This window comes from Gekko japonicus, unplaced genomic scaffold (assembly GCF_001447785.1).
Source record: "Gekko japonicus isolate JY-2015 unplaced genomic scaffold, Gekko_japonicus_V1.1 scaffold219, whole genome shotgun sequence".
Taxonomy (NCBI): domain Eukaryota; kingdom Metazoa; phylum Chordata; class Lepidosauria; order Squamata; family Gekkonidae; genus Gekko; species Gekko japonicus.
This window is the reverse complement of record NW_015165241.1, coordinates 1,067,243-1,080,255: the sequence shown is the minus strand read 5'-3', so window position 1 is coordinate 1,080,255 and position 13,013 is coordinate 1,067,243. Positions and strand designations below refer to the sequence as shown.

The 13,013-nt window shown below is 48.4% G+C and overlaps 1 protein-coding gene across 1 annotated transcript in view; it reads right to left on the bottom strand.

Moving 5' to 3' along the window:
- Positions 1-13,013, bottom strand: part of TNS1 (tensin 1) — a 432,414-nt gene that overhangs the window by 46,363 nt on the left and 373,038 nt on the right. The gene's annotated exons all lie outside the window — the stretch shown is intronic.

Sequence of the window (13,013 nt, the reverse complement as noted above, 5' to 3'; positions counted from 1 at the left end):
CAGACTTTGATGTTCAGGAACAAGATGCTGAAACAGTGCATGTTTCTGTCACCCTCTATGGGACTTCCAGAGGGAACAAGCCTGCAATTCTGACACACCATGATAATGGACTGAATCATAAAATGTGCTTCAACCCCCTTTTCAGTTTCAAAGATATTCAGGAGATGACACAGCACTTTGCAGTCTGTCATGTGGATGCCCCTGGACAGCATAATGAGGCGGCCTCTTTTCCAGCTGGATATATGTACCCTTCCATGGACCAACTTGCTGAAATGCTGCCTGGAATCCTGAAGCAGTTTGGACTGAAAAGTATGATTGGAATGGGAATTGGAGTTAGTAGTGCCTACATATTATGTTTGCAACGTACAAGATCTGAGTCAGGGTGTGATCCTAAGCAGGGGTCTTTTTGTAGAAAAAGAGCTGCCGGAGCTCATTAGCATAACTCATTAGCATAACTTATTTGCATATGCCACACCCCCTGACATCACCGGAAGTGTCAGAAGGCCACACACCCTGACATCACCGGAAGTGTGTCAGAAGGCCACACCCCCTGACATCACCGGAAGTGAGCAATTTGGCTACTGCATAAATTAGTTTCCTCTGGAGGCATCTTTCCTGAATTAAGACAAAAATGTATGAGCCGGAGGCTAATTTCTTTTTAGCTAGCTTGCAGTTAGAGGAAACACTGGACAAAACCCAGGTGCCCTCAGGAGGTCCACCAGCAGGGCCAAAACTCCAGGAGCCCTCCCACTCTTGCCCCTCAAGCACCAAGAATGCAGAGCATCTCTGCGCCAGACATAAGAACATAAGAGAAGCCATGTTGGATCAGGCCAGTGGTCCATCCAGTCCAACACTCTGTGTCACACATCAGCCAAGAATACCAGGTGCCCCCAGGAGGTCCGGCAGTGGGGCCAGAACACCAGAAGCCCTCCCACTGTCCCCCCCCAAGCACCAAGAACACAGAGCATCACTTGCCCCACACTAAGAGTTCCTATCTATACCTTGTGGCTAAGAGCCACTGGTGGACTACCAGCAGCACAGAAGGCCTGCCCCTAGCACTGCATCAGCCTATTACTGTAAGGTAAGCACAAATGGGAAACCATATAGAAAAGATAAATACACTGTGTCACACATCAGCCAAAAATACCAGGTGCCCTCAGGGGGGTCCAGAACACCCCCCCCCAAGCACCAAGAATACCGACCATCCCTTGCCCCAGACATAAGAACATAACAGAAGCCACTGTGTCACACATCAGCCAAAAATACCAGGTGCCCTCAGGAGGGTCCAGAACACCCCCCCCCCAATCACCAAGAATACAGAGCATCCCTTGCCCCAGACATAAGAACATAACAGAAGCCACTGTGTCACACATCAGCCAAAAATACCAGGTGCCCTCAGGAGGGTCCAGAACACCCCCCCCCCAATCACCAAGAATACAGAGCATCCCTTGCCCCAGACATAAGAACATAAGAGAAGCCAATGCTGGATCAGGCCAGTGGTCTATCCAGTCCAACACTCTGTGTCACACAGTGGCCAAAAATACCAGGGGCCATCAGGAGGTCCAGCAGTGGGGCCAGGAAGCTCAATACAGAGAAGACTGAGGTGCTGTTGTTGAGTAGCAAAACCAAAAAGAAAGAGGAAGAGAAACCTTCACCCTAGAAAAAAGGTAGCCAAAAAGGTTGATAAATGTTTATCCTAACATTTATCCTGTTATTAGGCTTTTTGTCAGCTGTGCTGTTGATGAGTGTGAAAGCTGGTCAGCCTGCTCTGGGGGGTGCTTCACTCCCCCTGAAAGAGCAAATTCATGATTTGGGGGTACTGATGGGTCCTAGCCTGTGGTTGACGACTCAGGTCTCTGCTATGACATATAGCACATTTTATAAGCTTTGGTTGATACGCCAGCAATAGATGTCGCTTGGAAAGTTTGATTTGGTCATGGTGATCCGTGCTCTGATTACATACAAATTAGATTACTGTAGTGCATTTTCATGAGGTTGCCTTTGGAAACCATCTGGAAATGTCTACCTGGTTCAAAATGCAGCAACTAGGCTGTTGTTGTGAGGGTTGTATACAGAGGCTGTATTACTCCTGTGCTGAAAGATCTGCACCAGGTGTTTTGTTTATTTCTGGGTACAATTCCAAGTTCTTACCTTGAAGGCCATTTGGGATCAGGTACTTGAAGGACTGTACATAAGAACATAAGAACATAAGAGACGCCAATGTTGGATCAGGCCAAAGGCCCATCCAGTCCAACACTCTGTGTCACACAGTGGCCAGAAATACCAGTGCCATCAGGAGGTCCAGCAGTGGGGCCAGGACATTAGAAGCCCTCCCACTGTTGACCCCCCCCCCAAGCACCAAGAAGACAGAGCATCACTTGCCCCAGAGCCCCTAGCTATACCTTGTGGCTAATAGCCACTGATGGACCTCTGCTCCATATGCTTATCTAATTCCCTTTTGAAGCCGTCCATGCTTGTAGCACCCACCACTTCCTGTGGCAGTGAATTCCATGTGTTAATCACTCTTTGGGTGAAGAAATACTTCCTTTTATCCGTTCTAACCCGACCGCTCTGCAGTTTCATGGAGTGCCCACGACTGTATCCTCCCATATTGCTCTTTGAAGCCTTTCTGTCTGGTCTCCCACCTGTAGATGTGAGGTGGGTGGCAATCAAAGGCAGGGGGTTCTCAGGGGTGCTGCTTCACTTTCGAAAATCCCCTCCCCCTGGAGACTCACCTGGCTGTACTGTCATTTGGGCTCCCGCAGCCAGGCCAAAGCATTTCTCTTCATCCAGGTCTTTACAGTTTTACCTCACCTTTCTTAGCTGGGTGTATTATGGCCCTCGTACTGTTGTTTTTATGATAACATATATTAACAGCGAGTTATATTGCTTATTCCTTTTCATGGGAATTTATTAACAATGTCATGATTGGTTTCTATCTGTGTTTTTAATTTTAATTGATTTTTAACATTTGGTTTTATGTTTTTATTATTTGTTCACACTTTGTTAGAAGAAGAAGAAGAAGAGAAGAGATTGGATTTATACCCCGCCCTTCACTTGGCGTCTCAGAGCAGCTTACAAACTTCTTTCCCTTCCCTTCCCCACAATAGACACCCTGTGAGGTGGGTGGGGCTGAGAGAACTTTGACACAAACTGCTCTTTTTCAAGGACAGCTGTGCCAGAGCTTGCGACTGACCCAACGTCACATCAGCAGGTGCAAGTGGAGGAGTGGGGAATCAAGCCCGGTTCTCCCAGAATAGAGTCCGCACACTTAACCACTACACCAAACTGGCTCTCTCAGGAGAGGTCCCCTATAAATCTCCTGAGTAAATTAGTAAATAATCAATCAGCAGCAATGGTGCTGAACTCTTAATCACTGTTGGGTCAATCCCTCCCTCTTTCCCTCACCCTTGAAAATTGCCTTGGCTAGTGTTAGCAATGATGCATCATTAAGCATACACTGGAACTACACAGGATTAGTGAACCAGGGTTTTAGTTGATACGGATGTAAAGTTGCACTGTAGTTAACCTTTACAAAGGAAGCATTTTAATGGCCGAGGGAAATAACCACGTCAGTCTGATGACAAGTTACCAGCATTTCAGTCTTTCCCCATTTAGCAACATCGCAATTTTGTACTGTGATAGAAACCATAATACCCTGTTACATTCTAAAAACATCTAGCACAGTGGGCCAAGACTGTACAGACATATAGTCCAAACAAAGGATACTCTGATACATATAAAAACCCTGGTATATTGGCACTTTCCAACTTTCCCATTGGCTGTGCTGTGCACTCCATCAGCCATTGGCCCATCAACTGCCACTCAAGAGTACTCGCATGCCATTGGCTGGGTGCTTGTTCCATTCCTCTCTCCCACCCACTGGTAGCCTGGCCACAATTTCCTGTCAGAATAAACTGCCAAAACAGCTGTCTCGCTTAACAAAAACGCTTTGTGCGTTTGGTTCCTCTGTGGGTGCCTGGCTGGCTACTGAGGTGTGCCAGTGGCCATCAAACCATTCTATTCTACTCCTGCTGTGTGGCTCACTTTCCCCTCAGTGGCTGTTACTAGGCAACCAACCTTGGTTCTGTCAGTCAAAAGGCGGGGGGAAGAGGCCCTTTCCAGGCCTACTTTGCCCTTTGTGGGGAACTCATTGGGGCCGGTCCTGACTAAGGTTGCCAGCTCCAGGTTGGGGAATTTCTGGAGATTTTGTGGTGGAGTCTACAGAAGCCAAAGTTTGGGGAGGGGAGAGGCCTCAGCTGAATAGAATGCCATGGAGTCCACCCTCCAAAGCAGTTATTTTCTCCAGGGGAAGAAAGCTATATTGTCTGGAGTTCAGTTGTGATACCAGGCAATACCGCAGCCAGTGTGGTGTAGCAGTTAGCACTTCAGAGCAGGGTCTACCAGACCCAGGTTCTTCCTGTGGAAGTTGAGTGGGGGATTTCGGACCACTCAGAATTACAACTGCTCTCTAGATGGCAGAAATCAGTTCCCATGGAGAAAATGGTGGACTCTGTCTCATTATACCCTGCTGAGGTGGCCACCCTACGACAGCTAGTGTGACGTGGCAGTTAGCGCTTTAGAGCAGGGTCTGCCACACCCAGGTTCTTGCTGTGGAAGCTGAGTGACAACTTGACTGGAGATATTGGTAAATCTTCAGCAGTGTGAGTGGGTGGGATGGTTCTGACTCTGGGGTGTGATGCACAGATCGTCATCATCAGAGTCCCATCCTTGGGCACTACGACCAGTGTCAGAAATGTCCAAGTCGGCCTGCAAGGGAGTCACTGATGGTTTGTGTTTGAGAGATGTCAATGTCGACATTCCCATTGGCATCAAAAGGGTTTGCTCTGTCAGATTCGTTATTGTCTTCTGTTGGTGGCGATGTGTCGGTAACGGTAAATTGGGTGTGTGGCCTGGTTTCTTGGTTAGCGCTCAGGGGGGTGATCTTGAGTGGTAGGAAAGCGTGGAGCATTAATCCCCGTCTGGTGGTCCCCACAGCTGGAGCCACGGAAAGGGTGGAGGGTAGGCACCATATAAGTATTGGAACTGCCTCTGATCCCATGGATGGCACCTGGTTCTTGGTCTGGAGTGCTGTGGTGCAAGTTTCTATGGGCAACTCGCATCCGGTGGCGATGGATGTGAGTAGGCGCTGGTGGCAGAGAGTTGTTTTTGCTAGTTGATCCCAATGAGGGAGAGTGACGATTGCTCCGTTGGGTGAGGTCAATCTTATCTACCTCAGACTCGGAGATGCTGAGGGGTTGCGATGCAATCTGATGGGGTTTCAATACCGGGGAGTTCACCCAATTTATCTGTTGTTGAGTCAGTGCCAACTGGATGGAGATCGGGTCTAGTGATCATGGTGCAGCCTCCATATCTAGATGGTGCAGGGCTTGCGGCTCAGTTAGGGCATGTCTCTTTGCCCTTGTCTGATGCATGGACCTTCTCCTTTTTGTCATTCTTCGCAGGAGAGTCCGAGGAGGAGTTTACAGTCGAGCTCGACCTTTTTGATGTCGATGCCCCGGGCTCAGCAGTTGCAGTCGATCCCTCAACCACTGTGGTCGTGGTGGCCATTTTAGGTGGGGCCAAGGCCGATTCCAGGAGTGCGGCTTGCAATCGAGCAGCTCTGTTTTTCCTGCTCTGCTTGGAAAACTTAGCGTAATGGGGACAAGTGTCCATCCGGTGAGCTTCCCGTAGGTACAGCAAGCACAGGGAGTGGCCGTTGGTTAGAGCTAGTTTGCTCCCACAGTGGGAACAATGTTTGAAGAACCCCCACATAGATCGATGGGGTGTAGAAGATATTGGATTTATACCCCACCCTTCACTACCCAAAGGAGTCTCAGAGCGGCTTACAAACTCCTTTCCCTTCCCCTCCCCACAACAGACACCCTGTGAGATAGGTGGGACTGAGAGAGCTCTGACAGAGACTGCTCTTTTTCAGAAACAGCTGTACTAGAACTTGCCCAAGGTCCTCCAGCAGGTGCAAGTGGAGGAGTGGGGAATCAGACCCGGTTCTCCCAGATTAGAGTTCACGCACTTAACCACTACACCAAACTGGCAAGAGATGGAATAAAGGTTTGGGTTTTGTTTTTTTAGAGAGAAAACAGAGCTAGATAGAAGGGAGAAGTTCACCAACTGGAGCAAGGAGAAACAGGTCCTGTTCGCATGGCAGTGAGATGAGAACTGGTGGGATCTCTGCGCCTCGCCTTGAACATGCACAGTGGAGTTTCTACCCTATTACAGCCTTCTTCAGAGGTCAAACAGAGGCTTTCATTGGGCCCTTATGTATGTTTTTAACTGTCTTTCTAATAAATACTGGTATTTTTGTATAGTATAAGTTTTAACTAGGTTTTTAATATTGGCCCTCCATTAGACTTTCTTCTCACCCTTTTGGTTCTTGAATCCAGTTTTTGGGTCAGGTTTGTTTTCCCCTCCCCGTGTCTTACGGGCACCTCCTCTGGCCCTGGCCAGGCATGCCCGGATGCACTCTGGCATGCCAATGAGCCCCCACGTGGCACCTTCGCTTCCAGCCCGGCCGCTGTGTGCCTCTGGAGGGAACTGAGAGTGGAGATCATGCTACCCCTGGCACTGGAGGAAGGGGCACTGGGGCTCCTCAGGGAAGTAGGGAGCTGGATGCTCCGCAGGAAAGGCTTGCCCTTGCAGGGTGTGCGTGTGAGGGAGGGAAGCTGTAGCCACTGCGGCCCTTGCCCTGGAGCCTTTGACTGAATTAGCTGCCCCCCGGCCCCCTCCCAAAAAATCCTTAGCCATGGGGCTGGTTTATACCCAGAGGCGACTGTCTCAACTAATGGTAATAATTGTGTCAATGGAAGCAGAGGATCATCACTCTGGATGTATTAATGTGCCAATTTAAAAAGTGGGATCTTTTGTTGTGCTCCTTTGGACTCATGGGCACTATTTCATCAATAAGGGTGCAAGAAAATAAAGGGAAAAACAGATAAGGGTGCAGAGAAGTAGGGATGCTACCCCTCAAAAAGATTTCATAATTTATAGCTATGCACAGGAAATCATTCCAACAGTTATACAATGATAGAGAAATTGCTTGGGGAAAAATACAAGTTAAAAATGCCTGACCAGTCAAGGCTGGACCGTCTTCATAAAAGGTCTTGCTGAAGTTTTATCTCATGCAAACATTCCTTAGGAGTTGTGCATCCTGTCCAGAAAATGTTTACAATTCCAGCTAAGTGTGTTTGAGAAGTCTAAAGCTGGAGAAACCCTCCAAAGAGCAGAGCTGAACCCCAGCTGGGCCCTATCCTAAACAGCATCTTAAAGCTGTGAACACTCACCTTGGCTTTTTGCCTATTTTCACTCCCTCAACGTTGCTAGTAGCACAGGCCTGTGGGATTATTAGGAATGCAGGGCCTTTGCGTGTATATGGAACCATGTCAAAATGTATACTGGGTTAGAAGAAAAGAAATGCCTCAAGGTTAAAAACTATACATTATGACAAAATGCAGCTGTGAGGGCAGCAATATGCCTTGAAGGGGGGGGATTAGCTTTTTAGCACTTTCTCCTCTGGCAGCTTTTCTATCCTAAAAAATTCTCCTCAGCTGCTTCTGCAACAGGAAATGCAACAGGAGAGCTGATTTTCAGCAGGTCAATGAAAGCGCTGAACAGGAAAGGTTTAAATGCTTCTCCTTCTCTTACAAACAGGCCTTATGAGACAGTCTCCAGAGAACCTCGGTACCACGCGACACTGACACGTGAGTCAGTGTCATATGTAGCTATTACTCTAAAACAGTGGATCTTAATCTTTAATCTGTCACTATCCTCGAGTACACCATTATCATCACCCTCCTTATTTATTAATTAAAATACATGTATGTGCTTTTAGTACCAACCAAAATGGGTAAAGGCAGCTTACCCAAAAACTTGAATGGGAAACAGAGTATTCAAATTTTTAAAAGACAAGAAAAACAGAGTTATCTCTTTCCCTCAAAGCGTTGTTCACCTTATGAAACTAACTTCAAAATGTCCATCTAAAAAGAATAACCTGACACTTCTTACAAGAAGCGCACAGCACAGGGGCCCTCTGCACCTCGTCAGGCAGGAGATTTCGTACGCTGGAACAGCCACCGAAGGAAGAGTGGCCGATGCTGTGGCTGAATGGACCACTTCAAGAGAGGGCTTAACCAAAAGTGAGCCTCAGGAGTATCTAAGGTGGTGAACAGGCTCATTAAAAAAAAAAGACATTATAAAAACAGCACTCGAGACAAGGCAACTTTATATTTATGTTAAACTAGGAGTAAGGCCCAATGTGGGAAGAAATACAATGAGCTCTAGAAGGAAGCTCCTGGCAAGTGTCCTGGCTGTGGCTGGTGGGGTGGCAGAGGGAAGGGGGAAATAGAGGGAGGCAAGCTATGTTTATTTTTTTTCTGCTTAGCTATAAGGCAGAGCTGTCTCCAGTCATTTTGCTGCCCCAAGTGGGTAGTACGGGAGGACAGCCTCATGGTAACAGGTATGGTTCCCTCCACCCCTGACTTATGTTGATTTGGGGCTATGCAGTGGCAGCTAAGGTAGAAAACCATCTCCTCCTATGCCATGTCTTCTGGGTTCCAAGGGTCTGGAAAGCAGTTCCATAGCCAGTTACAGGGTTACCAACTCTGGGTTGGGAAATACCTGTAGATTTGAGAGGTAGAGCCTGGGGAGGGCAGGGGATAGGGGAGATTGGGAATGCTACAGAATTAGTAGGGAGGGTGTACTTGCCTTTAACAATCTCTCATCTTTATTCTCTTCTTGTCTTCATTTCTCATGGGTGCAGTATGCCAGTTAGGAAGTCAACGCACAAGAAGGGCAGCCTGATAGGGAAGGCTCCCAGGCGGCTGCCACCAACCATCTCATCCTCTGAGGATGAGGGTGGGCCCTCCTTTTGGGGCCTGGCGGCCAATATCAAGGTCCTGGAGAGGCCCAAGTTGGAAAAGTGGAAGCTGGGAGGTGCGGATATGTCTGGGGTAGCTGCCCCGCCTAAGTGCACCAGGTCTGCACCTTGCAAATAGGAAATGTAGGCCCTCTACAACAGGTTGACCCAACTGCAGGAGTCCAAAGATGAGGAGGTTACCCAGGCATCGAGTGGCGGACCAGTAGTGGTGCCAGACAACCAGGCAAGGATTGGTGAGTCCTCCAGTTCTGCGGGGCCAGGTCCCACTGTCAGGCACCGCTGATGATGACCACCATGGTGCTTCCCCGTGAGGGTATTGGTGGTGGGTTCAGGGGCTGCCCATTGGCCCGCAGCCTGTGGCGATCGGAATCGACATAGTGGGGCTAGTGTGGTGGGGCCCTGGACTCTCATCCACACCAGCATGCCTTGTAGGGTGCCAGGCATGCCCTCCGGGGTTGTGCCTGTGCCAAGCATGCCATTCGGGCCCGCTGGGTAGGTGCCTTGGTGGGGCGGGGGGCTGCGCAACCCAGCAGTGGACCTGCCATACGCCTACATGGAGAGGTCTCTTCCCCTCAAGGATCACCTGCTGCTGGTGACAAAGATGATGATCTGGAACAGGGAGTATGTGGAGATATTCTTGCTCCTTTTCAGGGATGTTGAGCTGAAGGCAAGCATGGGAGAGTACCCCAGGGAGTTAGAGAGAATTAAGTGCATGCAGATTGACAAAAACTTTGACAATTGGCTTTCGTCTTACACTATTTACATGGGAGTGGTGATGCAGGTCCATCCTGGCTGGGGGCCAACATTGGTAAAGTATCAGGATCTCATACACAGGGCACACAAGGAATACTCAGGGGCTGCCTGTCTGCGTTATGATGAGATGTTCCGCTCTCGGGCAGCCTTGGACCCCTCATTGCCTCAGGACTGGGAGCACCAAGAGCTCTGGTCTCAATGCAAGGGCCCCATGGTGGCCACTGCAGGCAGGTATGCAGACAGCAGGCACCTGGTGGTACACTCACATGTGGGGGCCAGGCAGGGACCTGGCGATAAGCAAGGGGATCGGCTCCATCTCATCTGCTGGGGCTTCTACACCTCTGGGAAATGCTTGAGGAAGCCGTGCAGGTTTAAATACGCTTGCAGCACACGTGGGGGGGCATGCATCACGTGTCCTCCTGTGACACGGGCAGCCCTAAGAGGCCTGGGGGTCAGGACCATTAGAGGGTATCCGACGACATTTCAGCTGAGAGTGGGGGACATGAAGAAGGGACTTAAGGTCAGGGCGCAGGGAAGAGGGCTGGGTGTGGGGTAGCACCACTGGTGCCTGGCACCAGGCAGCCCTTCACCCACAGCTCATTGGGATGTCAGCTAGATGGGTGGGGGACATCTACTTGTCACAAGGGGAGGCTGAGTTTGTCAGGGTGGCCACGCAGGTGGTATGGATGCAGGGTCGGCCCCAGCTTATTTTGCACCCTAGGCGAGGATCCCTTCTGGCGTGCCCCCCCCGGTGCGCCCACCAATTTTATATTGTATTTTGTACCTCCGGCCCTGGCAGTCTGGAGAACCGCTGTCATTCCAGGAGATTTCCAGGCCTGGCCTGGAGGTTGGCAACCCCAACCTGGAAGGCTCCGGGGGGAGCCATCTGCAGAGAGGGCGGTGGCGGAGAGGGGGTGCCTTCCAGCCGCAGAGAAGCGCCAAGGCATGGTGGGGGAAGAGAGAGAAAGCAAAGCAGGCAGGCGGGTGGGTGGGCAAACCGGTGCCCGCTTGGCCACCAAGAGGGGAAACAGCAAGGCCGATTCCTGCCAGAGGCCCCGGGCCTCCCATCCCCACCCCCAGCTCTTACACGCAAAGAAGACCTGTCACCGGTTGCCCTCCTCAGCCCCTTCGAAGGGAGGGAGGCCTCTCGGTGCAGCAGGGGCAGAAGGGGCGCCAAGAAGACTTTAATGTGTTAATGACATGGTGGAGATCAGCTTACATATAAATAAAATTCCCAGTTTAACCCATAACTTGTGTTGTGCTTCATTCAAGGGGTGGGCAGATAAAGATGTCAGGCTCACTATGCATTTTATAGTTCGCCTGCCATAGAGGAAGGAGAAGGGGGAGAGGGGTGTGAAGACTGAAATGCTTTTGCTTTCCTAAATGCTTTGATGTGCCAGACACTGTGTCCCAGAGACCTGCTGTTCTGCTTTATTTCTGTAGAGGGGTACGTGCTTAGTGCTGGGGTAGTTGATTGTTATTTCTGGTGGGCAAATACTGTGGGGTGATTGGGTCCTGATCTTTAGTGCCTTTGCTTGAACATAATATATCTGCAATCTTCGCACTTTTACCTTCAGTCCTCACAAAGCTTGTGTCCAGTATGGTATCTATCAATGTCTCAATAAACTTAACTTTCTTCAAAGTGAATGGTGTTGAGAACTGATTTAACTAGGATTCTGACAAAAGAGATCTGCAGAGATGGAGTTATTCAGTCAGGAAATCCTTCATTTGGAGAGGAGGAGAAAATGCATGCATAAGTAATCTCCTTCATGCCAGTTTTGCCACCACATTTATTTGCTTAGAGGTTAATTCCTGTACACAAGTCCTAGACAATTTCTAGCTGCTTCCTGCTATCTTTTGACTGTACACAGCAAACCAAACAGGTATCCTAGCATGGTTTAGTGTCATGTTTTGGGCCAAACAGTTAACATACAATGAAAACAACGCCCTCCTTACCTTCATCAGATTCATCTACTTCTGATGGGCAAGCGTATAGGAAGGAAGAGTTTTGTGGGAAAAGTGGAAGATGACAAAGAAATGAGATGTTGAGGGGAGGAAGAAAAAGAGAAATATTCAGATTAGTAGACCTTCTCTTAGTTAGCAAATGAGGATATTAGTAGCAGTTTCAACTGGTCTATAGTATTCTCAACCTTACTGAGTAGAACAGAATCACAGAATCACAGTGATTCATTCAAATATTAAACAACATATGATTAGAGGATCGTTGTTATGGGTATGGAATGAAATCAAGGAAAAATATTATAGTTCCGGCACGGTGCAGTGAGCGAGCAGGCATTCTTGAGAACTCCCGAATTGCCTGCTCCCCTCTTTGCTCCTTTGATGTTTTCCCAGCTCACCAGGGGCATCGCCCAACCTCCTGGAGGGAGGGGGGTTAGCAGGAGGCTTCACTCGGTCACCTCCCGCACCTGGCAAGTGAGCCGTTTTTTGCCTCGAAGCAGGAGCGATCGAGGGAAAGAAACATGGCTCCTATGTTTTTCTCTAGCTGCGACCAGCCGTTTTAAAGACTGTTTCGTTTATGGGCCTTTTTTTCTTTGATTCGTCTTGCAACAAAAGAAACTTGTGAGTACGCAATTGCTCTCTTTACAATCTGTGATGACCCCCATTAAATGACTCCCTCAAGATTAGCTCAAACTTTTGAAACATATAAGCGGCCATGGAAAGGAACGGAGCAAGTGATAAGGAAATGGCATTAATATTGGAAAAGGAAGAAGACTCAGCAGGAGAAACAATATTAATTAACTTAGAAAACAGTGAACTTGGATATATAACCTTGGACCAATTCAAATAAATTTTATTTAACGAGGTGCGGTAGGCAATTGAAGCTGCCTGCAAAAGTATTATTAAGAACCTTCTAAATAAAGACCTAGAATTGGAAAGCAAACAGAAACCAGACCTGGAAGAGAAGGAGGAGGCCCTGCAATGTCAGAGTTCTGTGATTTCAGAGAAAGAGAAAAAAGCACAAGACTCAATTTGTATGGAGACGGAAAAGAAACGCTCCCCGATAAAAAGTCGAGTAAAGCATTTTGCAAAGCGAGCCAAGACAGTAGGATTTACAGAAGGAAATACCCGAAAGCAACTTAATGCAGATATGAAGAAGTGGAGTAAAAAGAAAAAGAAAAATTTCCAAAGAAAAGGACTAAGGACTACAAAGCACATGTGCCAGATTTGATTAAACAGGAAAAACAAGATGGAGTAGATATATATGAGTATAAAGAGGAGAAGCATCAAGAAATGATCATAGAGAAGAGGGCACCTCAGGAAACAGGGTTGCCATCTGTATTATGTGGTAGCATAATTATTTTTCTTTTTTATAAACCAAATGAAATGTGGATGGTGTTAAAGGACG